The 16,934-nt window shown below is 37.9% G+C and overlaps 1 protein-coding gene across 1 annotated transcript in view; it reads right to left on the bottom strand.

Moving 5' to 3' along the window:
• LOC131481112 (sodium/potassium-transporting ATPase subunit beta-1-interacting protein 3-like) overlaps positions 1-16,934 on the bottom strand; it is a 269,594-nt gene that overhangs the window by 231,507 nt on the left and 21,153 nt on the right. The window lies entirely within an intron of this gene.

Genomic DNA, 16,934 nt, shown 5'->3' with positions numbered 1-16,934 from the left:
ATGCCAGACTGTGATCTAGGAACTGGATTCAGGTCTCATAAATAAATGCCAATGACCCACAGAGAATACCACTGTTCTCCAGATTTCTCATTTGCAATTTTCTGATCGTAGTCTATTGATTAAAAGCAGCACCCCAAGTTTTACTGGCACACTTCTGCATTATTATTATTATTATTATTATTATTATTATTATTATTATTTTATGATACAATTCCATGGGCTCAGGGATTTCCCTTATCCCCACAGCCTAGTCCCTCCCCGACTGCCTACACACACATTGATTTCTCCTATGCTGCTACAATAATATAGTTCTTCATGAACAGTTATAAGTTTATCATTTCAGGTATGAGCAATGGCAGAGAGCCCAGCATCCAATTGTCAAGAAATAGTTAACAGTTTCATTGATAGCGCCTCTTTGATCTTGAAGTAGAGATGCATACTGCATTGGCTCCACACATCTGGATCTGATCATCTCCATTGCACAGTTACTATACATCCCCTTAAGTAAAAGCCACAAAACAAAATTGACAACAGCAAGAAAAATAGAAATTTACAACACCATGAATTTAAAAACATGCCACCGAATGACTATTGTGTCACTGAAGAAATGAATAAGAAAATGAAGAACCTTCTTGAAGAAAATGATATTATGTATGAGATATGAAGCAGTGAAGAATTTAATGACAAAAAACCTGTTTTGAAGAAATGATAAAAAATCAAAATCCATGAGATAGTTTTTGCTGATCTTTGTAAGTGATATGTGCCTCCTATAGGCAACAAATAGATGGGCTTTGTTTTTGCAATCCAGTCTACTAATCCATGATGTTTGATTAATGAGTTTAGACCTTTTACATTCAGGGTTAATATGAAGAGGAAATAATTTGGTCCCGTTATTTTAGCAATGAGCTGTTCATTGTTTAATTTAGATTTTTGTGGTTATTTTACTGGGATGTTCTTCTCTTTTGCCTTTGGTTTTGGTGGGTGCTATTTCTTTTCTCTGTCAAGAAAACATCTTCAGGTATCATTTGAAAGGCAGATCTGGAAGTGGTGTATTCCTTGAGCTTTCCTTTACTGTAGAAGAATTGTATTTCACTTTCAAATCAAAGGAAAGCTTTGCTGGGTACGTTATTCTGGGCAGACAATTTTTTTCCTCTTAGAATCTTGAATATGTCACTCCATTCTCTTCTGGCCTGTAGAGTTTCCTGTGAGAGGTCTCCTGTGAGTTTAATTGCCATTCCTCTATATGTCAATTGATTTTATTTCATGTGCACATTTAAGTATCTTTTCTTTATGTTTGATTGAAGAGCGCTTGATTATCTTGTGTGGTGGTGAAGATTGCTTTTGGTCAGCCCTGTTGGGAGTTCTGCCCCTTCTGAATTCTGCTTCCCAATTCATTCTCCAGATCAGGGAAAATTTCCTTTATTGTTTCGGTAAGTACATTTTAAACCCAGCTTCTCATTTTGCACGTTTAGGAACTCCCATAACTCTTATGTTGGGCCTTTTAATAGTGTCCATTAATTATTGAACACTTTCTTAGCTTGATTCAGCTCTTCTTCCAGCTTTTTGATTATTGCCCCATTGTGGCAAAAAATATCTTCCAACTCTGAGATTGTTTATTCTATCTCATTCATTCTGTTATGGAGACATTCTAAATGCAAAATATGACAGGAAATTGCTAATATAATAATTCTTTCTGATTAAGGAAAAATGTTGACAAAAGCAACAAAAACAAAGTTTTTCTAAGTCCACAATTAAAATTGTCATATCTCTGAAAGTAACATAAAAAAATCTCTTAATATACCATCATAATACTACCATAAAAACTCTTCAATATAAGAGGCATAAAACCAGGCCCAGCGCGATAGCTTAGTAGCTAAAGTTCTTGCTTTGCATGTACCAGGATCTCATACAGTCACTGGTTTGTGTCCCAGCTGCCCGCATCCCATCCAGCTCTCCGCTTGTAGCCTGGGACAGCAGCTGAGAATGGCACAAAGCCTTGGGACCCTGCATCCGTGTGGGAGACCTGGAAGAAGCTCCTGGATCCTGGCTTCGGATCGTCTCACCTCTGACCGCTGAGGCTACTTGGGGAGTGAAACATGGGGCAGAAGATCTTCCTCTTTGCCTCTCCTTCTCTCTGTGTATCTGACTTTTCCATATAAATAAATATTTTTTTTTCAAAAGATGCATAAAACCTTGGGAAAACACACATCTTCAGTGTCTGACTCACAATTAGCTCATAAATTCACAACCAATTCTTTATTTCTCTAACACTGGTTTGCAGGATTTACCTATATTTGAAAAAAAGCTATCATGATAAATATAGTCAGAGCTGCACCTTGTCCTTTTGCTCATGAGTACTCCCTGTGAGGAGCACTCATTGCAGCAGGCTCATGGAACCTGCCCACCTCCCTAGGAGGCACAGCTGACTGAACCATGGTTCATCAGTGCTGTCTTTACGACATGCACCATTGAGCCAAGCTATCCTGGCTCTATTTCCTGTGAAACAGACCCCTACAGGGCTTTCATCTGAGTACCCATCACATTAATATCACTGTTTCACAGAAATGGGGAGGCAATTAAAACAGATGTGGATGGGAGGGCGGCTTCTCAGTTCACAGAGCATTCCGAGAAAACGCACATTTCTTAGCAGATCAGTAACCAAACCAGAACACTTGTTTCTCCTTCACGTTAAGACACAAAGACGGGTGGTTGAACTATGTAAGATTAAATGTGCTTATGTAACGTGGACCAGTAATGTTTTAAAACTCAAGAAAAATATGATCCAACCTTTAATTTTCTTTGCTTCAAATATTCATTCATTCATTCAAGAAACATTTACTGGGTACCTACTAAATTGCAGGAATTCTATGACTAGAAAGGATCACAGCAGTGAGAAAACTAAAACATGTGGCTATCTGGGGATTTCTTAACTGTCTTGGAGAAAAAAAAAATAAAACCCCCACAAAAAGAACACATAGCTGCAGGGAAAGATAAATAGCGTGAAGGACAATAACAAGCTGCAGCTGGGGGAACAAACTTGGGCTGGAACGAAGGCGAAGGCTTCTGCTGTTTCTGCTGTTGTGGATGTGGTTTGAGTGTGTTTCCTGGCTGGTTTTGTGTTGGAAGTTCATCTCTCAGTGTGGCCCTGGGAAGCAGAGAAAGAACTTGTAACACAGAGGATGGCAATGGGGTGTCAATCACTGGGGAAGCTGGCCTCTATAGAAATCAGTAGGATTCTGGCGGAATGCAGGTGAATCCTTGATGTCTCCTCGGGCTTCCAGTCCCATGTAATCTAACCTGCAGCCGTGTACTCCTTCCATGCTAATGCCATTCACAATGAGATGCACAGCTAGTAGAACGTAGGCTTGCTGTTTGGACATTCAGTCTCCAAACCTTTAAGCCAAATAAATGTGTGTGTGTGTGTGTGTGTATATATATATATATATATATATATACACACACACACACACACATACACATACATACACTTCATCCCAGGTGTCGCATTGTGGGATTGGAAAACTGATTAATACAACTTCTGTTTAAAAAAATGGTGTCTACAGGAGGATATTAGTGTTTAGGTTCTGATCAGAACATAGACATCCCAATTGGGATACGTAGGATGAATACCTGGCTCGGGCTCCTGGCTCCTGGCTCTAGCTGCCAGCGAATGAAGAATACAAGAGGCAGCTCACATAATTGAATCCCTGCTATCCTCATTAGAAATTTAATTCAAATTCCAAACTCTCAGCTTCAGTATTTGGGAAGAGAAACAGGAAATGGGAGCTTTGTTGCTCCATCGCTTTCACTCTCATTTTTCCCCCATACTGTGCTGTGAAAACACAAGCCTTCAATCATTTGAGATAAGTCAAACCTTTTTCTTGTTTTTTGAAAATGTTCATTTCAAGAATAATAAAATATCTTTCCTCTTTTTTTTTAAATCTCCAATAGTTTTAATACACTCATCCCATGCATTCAAACACTTCCAAACATCAAATTCAGGAAATTTCTTCTTAACACTTATGCAGATTGCTTTTATCTTCTTACCATACACAACCTGAAAATTACTAGATGGAAGGCATTTGACATCGCCCCACAGTACCAAGTTCACTGTGATGCGTTGAAGTGGAATAGCCAAGCTCCTTTCCAGGGCCTGTATTTTGATTATAGCTTCAAGTATGTTATTCAGACTCTTCCCGCCTTTCCTCTGTATTACATTCCAGTAGGAAATAACAACAGGCATTATAATGCCTTTCCATTGAAATTCTTCATGATCAAGGCCTGTTCCCCAGAAATCGCATCTCTTTGCTGAGCACAGCATAGGTTTTAGTTTAAATTGGAATTACGCAAGTCATAGCAAACACCAAAACAGGTCGAATTTGCTTTAATCAATACCTTGCTGATTTTTTAAAATGATTTGACATAGTCCTAACAGACTAACTTAACCCTCAGATGTGCCTACTGGCTTGAGACTGCTGAAAATGCAGCTCTATAGAGGTATGGCTTGTCTATCTTACTCACTGCCGTATCTATAGCACACAGACATGCACACTAAGCAATGCATATGACACCAGAGAGCAAAAGCAAGGAACCTATAGGGGAAAAAGAACTGAAACACCACATCAACAGAAAAATAAATATTGGGGAAACAATTCTAATTAAAACAAATGATAAATATATAACTGCCTAATTTAAACCATAAAATATAAATAAGAAGGGGCCAGTGCTGTGTGCCAGCATGCCATGTCGGGTACCAGTTAGTGTCCCAGATGTTCCACTTCTATTCCAGCTCCCTGCTTATGGCCTAAGAAAGAAGCAAAGGACAGCTCGAGTCCTTGTACTGCTGTACCCATTCAGAGATCCAGAAGAAGCTTCTAGCTCCTGGCTTCAGATCAACTCAGCTCAAACCAATGCTGCCACAAGGGAGTAAACCATGGGATGGAAGATTTCCTCTCTCCCTCTCTCTGTAATTCTGCCTTTCAAATAAAGCACAGTAAGTCTTTAAAATATTTATACAAGAGAATGGAGGCAAGAAGAGTCCCAAGAAGTATTTTTTTAAACTTTAAAATAGGAAAAATCTTGCATCTTTCATGTAGGCAGAAACAGTAAGCTGCCAGTGAAGTAGAAATTATCTAAACTTTCTCACTCTATTTTCAATTCTGCATTCTAGAAGTTTCAAAATGTCTTTTACTATCTCCTATAAGAAAAGAAAGAAACTTGAAACCCTGTGACTTTTGCCTGCCAAGCAAAAAGAAGATATAGGTTTTTTAAAATTTTTCTTTTTATTGGAAAGTCGTATATACAGAGAGGAGGAGAGACAGAGTGGAAGATCATCCATCCACTGATTCACTCCCCAAGTGGCCGTAACGGCCAGAGCTGAGTCAGTCAGGAGCCGGGAGCCAGGAGCGTCCTCTGGGTCTCTCATGTTGGCCCAGGGTCCCAAGGCTTTGGGCCATTCTCGACTGCTTTCCCAGGCCACAAGCAGGGAGCTGGATGGGAAGCGGGGCGATCTGGATTAGAACTGGCGCCCATATGGGATCCAGGAGCATGCAAGGTGAGGACTTTAGCTACTAGGCCATCACTTCCCTCCCTTGTTTTAATATCTATTTATTTTTATTGGAAAATCAGATATGCAGAGAGGAAGAGAGACAGAGAGGAAGATAAAAAGAAGATATTTAAACACATGGAAAATTCAGAGTGTGCACCATCTTTAAAGGAGTGAGGTGTTTAACAAATATGTTTAAGAGAAGAAGCAATTCAACAGAGTAAAGATGAACAGGAATAGACCTGCCTAGGATGCATGAAGAAGTCATTAATGCCTCAGGAAGGTTTCCAACACAGAAGGAAAAGACAGAGTGAGTGTTCTTAATCTGAGCTGCCCTCAGTGCATTTGGGGTGGAGTAAGAACTTCAGTGATGACAGGGGAAGACAATACAACAGGAGAGAAGCCAGGGACCAGGATGTGCAGGCTTGAAATTTCAGAACAAGAAACAGAGGATGGAAGCTTGCTTGATTCAGCTACTCAAAATCTTCACTGAGCTGTTTTCAACTTTCTCTTTACTGCCCTGTTGCTGGCTCTTCACCCTCAGTCTGCTGTCTCATCATTATGATTACAATGCTGCATTAACAAGAATCACCCCGCACACAAGTGCTTCAAGCTTGCTTCCTATACAGATCTTTTTTAAAATTAAGAAAGGGAAGTTCCCTTTTGTTTACATCTTCAGTCTCACTGGAGACTGTCACAAACCTAATTTTAGACTAAACACATTAGGGAGGGAAAGACAATGCCAACTGGGCCAATTACACAGAGTTAATTAACTCTTCATTTCTGGAGATAGGGGAGGCCAACCTTCTCCAGTTCAGGGTGCAAATCAGAGTTATATTAACAACAGGAAAAGTAAGAGCAGAAATGGCTGTTGGGTTAGTGCACAAATGGTCTACCACTGAAATCCATTAAATCAAGAATGTAAACTGCTATTTTACATGAGTTGAAATTAGCATATAATCATAATAAAGTCAAAATAGAAAAAGAAGAAAATGAGTGAAAACAATACAGCATGTTATTCTGATTTTCAGCTCAACATTATCTCTTTCTGTCACACACACATAAATACATCAAGTTTGCTAAAATTGATACAAAAATATAATGCAAATGTTATTGAAAGCAGGCATCAGAACCTTTTCTTGGATAAAGTGATATTAAATTCCATATGAAAGAAACGCTCAAGATTGTCTGACAAAAGAACTGTGAAATGAGAACATATGCACTACATTTAAATTAATAATAACTAGAGGCCAGTACCGTGGTATATCAAGCTATTCCTCAACCTTCAGTATCAACAATCAACTCCCTGGAAAAGCAGTGGAGGATAGCCCAAGTCCTTGGTCTCCTGAAACCATCTGGGAGACCTAGAAGAAACCCCAGGCTCATGGCTTCAGATTGGTTCAGCTCTGATCATTGCAGCCATTTACAGAGAAACCAGCAGATGAAAGACTTTCTTTCTCTCTGTAACTCTGTCTTTCAAATATAAATAAATAAGTCTTTTAAAAAATGAGTAATAATGAAAAATATGTGGCAATATTCCATTTTTAAGGTCAAAAAGTTTAAAGCCCAGAGATTGCTGTGTTGTCCTAAGTCATGTAGTTACGTAAAGCCAGGATTCAAATGCAATCAAGTTCACATTATTGCCTTTGAATCACATTGATCTACAGTCATTAGTGTGATTTGCCTACCACACTGTCAGCTTTGTTCGTGCATTCTTTTCCCTAAACAACAGAGACTAATTCTTATAAAAGGGAGAGTCACAGACAAGTCTTATACTTGTACAATCTCACATGAAGCAAGGTTCTACTCTAATCCCCTTGTTCCAAGTGATGCACTGTTCCTGTATGTCCATATCCAGTTTTTTTGTCCTGCCACAATAGCATGGAGATGGAACGCATCAAAAACAAATTTGAGGAAAGAAATATTTCTCTTTAAGTTTTTGCTTGATTTTCTTTCAAACAAGCCTATGTCTTACCAGACCTTCCAAATCTCATAACAGACAGCCACTTCATGAATTTTCAGAAAAAAATATCCAGGAATCCAAAGATTTATCACCACTAACATTATGACATGGATATTAGAACTGATTCAAAAGAAAAAAAAAAGACATACGAGATAAGCATTTGCATGTTTGGGGAAGAGTAAAAGTTTTGTTTCTTCTCCAGAATTTGAATCATGGTTAATTTATTATTTTGAAGATTTAATTTAGATAGAATTAAGAAATTTAGCAATTGTAAACATAAGAATTATGTTCTCAAAAATTGAAGAAGGTGCCTAATATGCATCATTTCATTTACTATACTTTGTGTAACTGCCTTAAAAGTGCTGAGTATGAAGCATAGATACTTTCAGTCAAGGCAGTTCATCAATTATCTTTAATACATATTTTCTTTTTTTATTAATTATTTTGCATTATGTGACAGTTTCATAGGCTCTGGGAATCCCCCCATCCCTCCCCACGCCCCTCTCCCCTGGTGGATTCCTCCACCTTGATGCAGTATTACAGTTCAAATTCAATCAAGATTCTTTCCTTGCAAACGTATACTAAGCATAGAGTCCAGCTACTTATTGTCCAGGTGGGTTGAACAGTTTCTTGGGGAGACCATTTCTGGTCCGAAGTTAGAGCTGGTAGAATATCATCCCAGTCAAGTAAGAGTCCCAATATAACATCAGCAGCAATTTGCAACATTATGGAATTGACATGGTTTTGAGTAACCAGTTTAATACATATTTTCTAAATGTATACTGTGAGCTAGACTATGTAAAGGTAAAACTTGATCAAAATGTCGTTTTCAGAGACCTTATGCATGCAGGCCAAGCATGTACACCTAAAGACAGGATATGATTCTTCTAAAGACACTGTGGACACACAAAGCACATGTAATGCTTTTTGTTGTATGAGAATCATAAGGTTTCATTGAGGAAGACCCATAAAAACTAGGACTGCAAGTCTTTGTGTATTGTTGGCAGGCAAGGAAGGAAAATGGTTAGTTGAGAAAGTATATCTAGAAAGTACAGGTAAGGCGACTGACATCTGGCACGATGACTAAGACAACCTTTAGGACATCTGTCTCGCATCCTGGGCTGCCTGAGTTCAAGTTCTGCTTCTGCTTCTGCTTCTGCTTCCTGCTAATGGACCCTCTGTGAAGTAGCAGGAGGCTCAGTATCACATTAATGATGCAGTGACATGATTATGTAGCCTTCAGATTTCTAGTACAATTGTTTCTTTCCGTCACACTGTCTATTCTACTTTAGGTTCAATTTCACTTAACGAGTTCTTTATTGACCTCATACAACATATTGACATTTATTTTACACTCTTAAACAGAAATGTAAGTCATGGCGAGTCCAGTAAACTAAGGAGATATATTGTAAATAAGTGTGCTCCCTTATGCGTAACAGATTCAATTATCTAGGGCACAAGTTTATCTAATTTAGACTTTCTTTATCTCCTAATAAAGTAGTATAGAAAATTGAGTTGATAAATAATACAAACTCTTAAATGAAGAAAAATCGCCATTGCTTTCAAACTGTGCGGCCCAGATATCTTTGTATAAGTAGGTTAGTCTTGTCTGTCCAGTAAAGAAAAAAGATTGAGCAGACCTGGAATGTAGAAGCGTTTGGATAGGCAGCTTCATCCAAAATTTAGGAGGCATCATCAAAGGTAGTGGGACCAGCAGTAATTGTGCTCATACAGAGATCTCTGAGAGCCTCCCTAAGGGAAACCCGAAATGCCATCACAGAGCCCAGTGAGCATGGGAGAGAGCAGTCCAGGAACAGAGTGATGCCCAGGACAGAGCTTATGCTCTGCAATGAATTGCTCAACTTCATCTTGGCCTCAACTGAGTCCCAGTTCAGCCTCACATCTGCAGGACACATTTAACCAGCACCTTAAAAGAACATCACAGCTCTTGACAGTGACAGACAACAAAGTTAGAATTTTCCAAAACAAAAAATACCGTTTGGAAAAAGGCAAATGTGTGTATTCTTTAAAGTTTTTGCCATCATTAAATATACAGCTCAATAGAGCCATTTTTTTTTTTTTGCCACGATTTTATAGCTAGTGACTTGAGATCGGAAGGCATCCTTCCTCACTTTTCAAGTGACTTTCTTGTCTCCATTGAAGCAATATTGTGGGTGCTTTAGCCTGAGATCCATCAGTGGAAAGATTAAAGGAGAGCTTTTATGATGAGTATTGAAGGGCCCTGAGATGGTGCTGTTTTATTTTCCAGGACTAGCAATATACTTCAAATGAAATTATAAAGTCATTCTTGTGCACTTCTGGACCAATACTTTAAAATAATGCCTTGCTACATTACACTGAAGAGAATCAAAATACTATAAGGTCAATTTTCCCCAGCAGCTTACTACAGATGCATGCTTAGGCACTGAACTCAGAAAGTCCCCGAGACAATCTGCACACACAGGAATTATTATCAACCTGCATTTAGGTAATTACATGTGTGGGTTTTATTGGAAAATCAGCTTTACAGAGAGAAGGAGAGACAGAGGGAAAGATCTTCCATCCGCTGGTTCACTCCCCAAATGGCTGCAGTGGCCAAAGCTGAGCCAATCTGAAGCCAGAAGTCAGGAGCCTCCTCCAGGTTTCCCACAAGGCTGCAGGGTCCCAAGACTTTGGGCCATTCTCTACTGCTTTCCTAGGCCACAAATGGGAAGATAGAAGGAAAGTGGAGTAGCTGGGACATGAATCAGCACCCATATGGGTGCAAGGTGTGAGCCTTAGCCACTAGTCTACTGTGCCAGGCCCTGTCTCTTTACTTTTGAAAGTGTGCTATGCCACTGCTGGATCTTGAATGAGCTGGGACTCAGTACCACTGTCGCTTTCTTCATAAGAGTGGCAAGAGCAGCACCAGAGGGAGTGGAACTTCAATAGTCAGCATTGTCATTACCACTAAATCCCAGCTACATGGGGAGCCAGTCACCGCACTGAGGCTTTAGTTTTTATACCCACTAAGAGTTCACTATTCCATGGGGAGGAGTTCAAAATGGGCATAAAATGAGGCATTTCACCTTTTATGTACAATAACAGCATTTGCAAACTTTAATTTTTACAGATAACCTTCAAAACTCTTGAAATATTTATACTACCTGTTGCATAACAGCCTTGAAATCATTCCATTGTTTGTATTCCCAAAGGATTCAAGTTCTATATGTTTGTTGTGCTTTTTTGCTAATGACAAAATACAAAATTTTAAAATTTTGCTCAGATATCAGTGAAAATGACTTTGATGACCACACCCTGAGAACCACAAAAATGCTCTGGCACCTATGCAAAGAAGATGGAAGAAAAGTTGTTCATATTTGAAGTTCACGATTTCTATACTTTTAGAAATAAGGGAATCTTTGCAAACACTGCTAGATCAAAGAGAAAACATACAAGATATTTAAAAATGTATCGACATTTTGTATAGCTTCAACATTTGAATAAAAATATAATTGTAGACATAATTAAAATAGAAGAGTTAGACCGAGTCAAAGACAAGAGGAGTGGTTTAATAAGAGATCTAGAAGAAAAACTGGGGGCTGTGGACTCCACCAGGGTTCCAGTTTAAATTTTCTTTCTGTGCAGTGTTCTTAATTGTGACTTTGACTAGCGTTTTGTTCTATAGGATAGCCCTTCTTCCATAAAATCAACAAGAAATTGAAGGAAAGGTATGTGTGTTCACAGTAGATTCAGGGATCCAAAAAAAGACAGATACCTAAGGGAAAATAGCAGTGTAGTGAGTAATGATGATTTCCAGAGTCAGGTGATGTGGTAGTGACTGAACAAGATGTGTAAGTGGAACAGCACCTTTTCCTTGTACTTTCCTGTGATGTTTGTCATGGGAACCTATAAAATGCCTGGATATATCGTACTCAGTATGTACGTACGCTAACTATTAAGAAGAAATATGAACTCAGAATGCTATTGAAGAATATTTCAAGGCATTATGAAGACCAAGCATATGAGGGCTCTTGAAAAAGGTCATGGAAAACATACATGCTGATGTGCTTCAAAAACATTTTTCGCTAAAATAAAGTTGTCTTTCAATCATTGTTTCTCTATTAACTCTTTGAAGCATTCCTGTGTATCTGAAATATTCAGAGGCATACAAATACTAATATACATACACTTAATATATGTAAACCGGCATCTCAAATTTGTTTACGTATTAACAAATGTCAAAAAGATATGATCTGAACTATAAATTGGTTCAACACTGTGGGGATTTTATACCTTTACATTAACCTCTATATTCCAACTATTTAAAAAATTGGTGTCATTGTTGTCAAAAAAATTCTTTTAAAAATAAATAAATAAATAAATGCTATTTTTGCCCAAATGCAGTTTTTTCCCCATGTTGCTAAAGGGAACTTAATTGTTCCTCCTCCCAGCTCTATAGAACTTACCATAACTTCTATGCAGTTACATCCTTCCCTAAATTGTAAATGTTCAAATAGCTATAAGAATCAGATTATGATGCACCCATCAACTTACTAAATTATTAAGTCATGGCTTGAAATTAAGCACTTTCAGGATGAGTATCTGACTAAAATAACTAAGATACTGAGACCACCTGCTTTCCACATTAGTGAGAGTTTAAATCCCAGCTGTGTTTCTGGCTCCAGCTGCCTGCAAAGGCACACTCTGGGAGCAGCAGGTGGTAGCTCACGTGTTTGAATCCAGGAAACCCGTGTAGCAGAATGGGATTGAGTTTCTTGTTCCTGACTTCAGCCAGGCTCAGCCCCATCTCTTGCTGGCATTTGGGGAGTGAACCATTAGGTAGATGATCTCTTTGTGTCTTTGCCTCCTTAACTTTCAAATAAAGAAAAACAATTGAATTTTTGCTTTAAAAAAAAGTAATACTTTCCACTCTGAAACCCAAGTTTGCAAGTATTATACATAACTATTGTAAATTTATCAGAAACTTCAGTAAACATAAATGACAGATAATTAGAAAAGGAGTCAAAAAGGAAAGGACTCCTCAGAAAGGAGTTAAACGGTTTGGCTCCTATTTGCAGTGATTTCATCAGTGAGTTTTATGCTCCATCATCAGCTCTCTTGTTTCTGAAATCCACAGGGCCATTGAGGCACCGCAGGTCACTTATGAAAATTGTGCCCATGACACATTTGCAATACAATCAACCTAATAAGCTAAATATCCCAGACTCTAATGAGGTTCGTGTGTGTTTGTTCAAATAGCCAGAAATTCTCAGAACTAAAAGAAATTCAGATCTGAAGAGAAAACATTGCAACTGCATATTTTTCAAAAGTGTATGAGAAATCTACTACAATCAATATGTCATTACGAAGAATGAATATAGTGGTTGAGAAGATAGGAAGAAATACTGTCTGAACAAAGATGCTTCTTAATTGGAGAACAAAATGCACTAGTGATTTAGGACTAACAGCATGATGTCTTAGTCATCACAGACACTCAGAAAGCTACCAGCAGGTAGATCATCAATATAAAAATAAATATTAATTAAATGTGACATTCAGAGTTTGGGGGTATTAGTACAGATGAATAGTTTAAATTATTTCAATTAATGAAGCATTTACATACAGTAAAACATAAACACTATATTTGTGCAATAAAAAATTCCTGAACAATAAGTATGTGATGTAATTCACGTATGAATAACCTCAACCTGGCCATTGCACAGTGAATATATATTTTACATATAATAAAAATATCCAGTGTTTGTTTGCCAGTCAAGTAATGGCAACAACAACAAAGCACTGCATACAGGTTTTGTTTTGAAATGTGGTACCTTTTCCTTACAGAACCGCAAGCAGTGGTGTCCTGGGTGAGTTAGGGGTATGTTTCAACTTCTGAGAGGCTGCCACTTTTTCTTTTACTATCTGGACCGTTTGACATTCTCCCACAATATGCAAGTGTTTCAGCTGCTGCTCAGTCTTACCAATACTGGTGTTATTACTCTTTCTAACATTGTTGAGAAACTCAAATGCAAACATTTTTTATAGTGCTTGTCATGATTTTTTTCATTTGTTAAATGTGTCTGTTGAGCAGAAGTTTTCGATTTTTGATGAACTACAGTTTATCATACTTTCTATTTAATGGCTGATTTTTTTCACACACTTTTCTTGTTCGGAGGTCACTATGATAACCTTCCATGTTTTCTTCTAGAAAATTCTGAGTTCAGATTTATGTTCATGGTCCATATCCAATTAATACTTACCAATGGAGTAAAACAAGGGTAAAATTCATGTTTTTCATGACTATCTGGTTTCAAAGCACCATCTGCTGGGTTTTCTTTTACTCAGTTGAACTGACATACACTTTGTCAAATATCAATAGAACAGTTTGTATGGGTAGTTGCTGCAATGTTTATGCTGTCTTTTTTTTTTTTTTAAGATTTATTGTTATTGAAAAGCCGGATATACAGAGAGGAGGAGAGACAGAGAGGAAGATCTTCCATCCGATGTTTCACCCCCCAAGTGAGCCGCAACAGGCCGGTGCGCGCCAATCCAAAGGTGGGAACCTGGAACCTCTTCCAGGTCTCCCACACGGGTGCAGGGTCCCAAAGCTTTCGGCCGTCCTCAACTGCTTTCCCAGGCCACAAGCAGGGAGCTGAATGGGAAGTGGAGCTGCCGGGATTAGAACCGGCGCCCGTATGGGATCCCGGGGCTTTCAAGGCGAGGACATTAGCCGCTAGGCCACGCCACCGGGCCCTATGCTGTCTTAATCTACGTCTCTACCCTTATGAGGAAAAAAAAATGATTATTACTGCTGTAGATTTACAAGAAATCTTTTAAAAATTTTTTCAACTGTTTCCTTTTTTGCCAAAAAATGCTTTGAATATTCCAGAACCTTTACAAATGCTTTGAATATTCTGGAATCTTTACAGACTGTACAGTTTTTATTTAATTTTTCAACGTATCTGGAAGTATTTATTTCATCAGTTCCATCTTCTTTACTAGCAAGACCAGCCTTTGTTACATGTTGATGGCGGGGATGTACCTACTCTTTACTTTTTTTAAGGAAAAGGTTTGTTTATTTGTTTTCAAAGGTATAGTCAGTGGCAGAGAAAGAGAGAGAGCATGATTGCGGGAGATCGTCCACCTGAAGATTCACTCCCCAAATGGCTGCAATATCCAGGTCTGGGTCACGGCACAATCAGGAGCCAGGAGCTTCATCTGAGCCTCTGCAAGGATGATTGTTATAACAATCTGTTAGTTGTTTCTGCTGTTTCATATTTCATGCTGGATTCAAAGTTATCTTTTATATTCTGTGTAGAGATTATTATATGCATTCTTTGTCTTTCAATCCACTTGGTAATTTAAAGATGTAGCTGAATTATACTTGATCTGAAATAATAAACTTCTATGCATTTTAATACAGGCATTCTTGACTGTCAAGAATAGTTTGCACATTTTCTTATAAAGGCTTCTCACATATCATTGCAATTGAAAGATATTGATCAGTAGATCTGTCTACACCTACATAATCAAGTACATACTACCGAAATGGCCACAATGGCCAAAGTTAAGTCAGCCTAAAGACAGGCGCCTGTAAATCCATCCTGGACTCCCACGTGGGTGACAGGAAATCAAGTACTTTTACAAACTCTATTTTTCCAGGCACATTAGCAAGGAGCTGGATCAGAAGTGTGATAGTCAATCCCTAATTAGCATCCATATGGATGTTAGTTAGCACCACAGCTGGTAGGTAAACCTCCAGCACCACGGTGCCAGCCACCAAATCTACCGATCTATAAAATTTAATTGCTATTGACAATTAATTCTTATTATGCATGGAAAAAACAAAAATTATGAAGCCAAAAATAAAACAATCTTCTGTAGTAAATGGAGTGATCGAAAAAGCAAAATTCAGAAAAAATTAAAATATGAATTTAATTTACCATTGAAAATGAATTACAGAACTATTCGTTGAATTCTAACAAGAATCAAAATAATTGTTTTATTGTGATGATTGAGTAATTAAATTAAAACTATTCTTACTGAAAACACACTAAAATCAGCATATTTATGGATTTCAGTATAGTACTAACAAATTTCTGGCCTTTTAAATTCTCACCATGCCAGTGAAAATTGACTACTTGCATCATGACATAAAAAATGAACTAATAAAATGGTAAATATTCTAATTAATTTTTAAAATATGATTTTAATAGGCAAAACTGAGTATGCATATTAATTCAAAATTGATATGAGCTACATAAATCATATTACATAATAGTGCATTATATCTCATTTTTACAACTGATCCTTAGGGGATAAGCTGAGTTCATAAGAGGTAGAGTAATGTATTAGTTTTAACTTTGTTGAAGTCCAAAGATGTTGCCTAACAATGCAGTGCCTTTTCTCCACTCTAAAGAGAACATACTTCTCAATTATCTATTCAAACACTACAGAAAAAGAACCTGACATTACAGACCTGTACAAGTTACCTACTTTGTTTTCACCTCTGATTTTTTTTCAATGTTTTCAACTTGCTGATTCTTCTCTCTCAGAATTCACCCCACACCCTGAAATACAGCTTAAGTTTCTACACCGGCAAGGTATAGTTTCAATAAGCTTTATTTCATTAACATATAAAATTATTTGAATTACAAAGAAGAAAATGAATGATAATCTTCAAATTCAGAAGAATGAATGTTGTACAATGTATTATCTTGTCAGAGAAATTAAAGGACTAAAATTATGGCACTATTAGTAGGAATATTTTGGACTATGTAGAATTACATTACAAATTATAACAAACATTGTGACTAAGTTATGCTAAATAGTCCTTTAAATGTAATATTATAATCATGTACATTAAAAATCACTAGTATTTAGAGCCCGATGTTGTAGCCTAGCACCTAAAGTCCTCGTCTTACACATGCCGGGATCCCATATGGGCACTGGCTCTAATACCAAAGGCTCCACTTTCCATCCAGCTCCCTGCTTGTGGCCTGGGAAAGCAGTTAAGGATGGCCCAGGACCTCAGGACCCTGCACCTGTGTGGGAGACTCAAAGGAGGCTCCTGGCTCCTGGCTTCAGATTAGCGCAGCTCCAGCTGTTGCGGTCATTTGGAGAGTGAATCATCAGACAGAAGATCTCTGTCTCTCCTCCTCTCTGTATATCTGACTTTCTAATCAAATAAATATATAAATTAGTATTTAACTATATTACAAATTACAATGTATTTATATTTACTGTAGTAGTTCTTTATCTACTTAGTTTAAAAAATTATGTGATTTTTAAAAAATTGAATAAGGAGAAGATACAGTGGCATAGCACACGAATCATAGCCACAAGGGCCAGCATCCTGGTATGGGCATCAGTTCACTGTCCAGTTGCTCCACTTGTGTGCCAGTGTTCTGCCTGTGGCCTGGGAAAGCAGTATAGGATGGCTAA

This window comes from Ochotona princeps, chromosome 9 (genome assembly GCF_030435755.1).
Source record: "Ochotona princeps isolate mOchPri1 chromosome 9, mOchPri1.hap1, whole genome shotgun sequence".
In the NCBI taxonomy this organism is placed as follows: Eukaryota; Metazoa; Chordata; class Mammalia; order Lagomorpha; family Ochotonidae; genus Ochotona; species Ochotona princeps.
The sequence above is the reverse complement of the archived record's forward strand: the minus strand, read 5'-3'. Positions and strand labels throughout refer to the sequence as shown.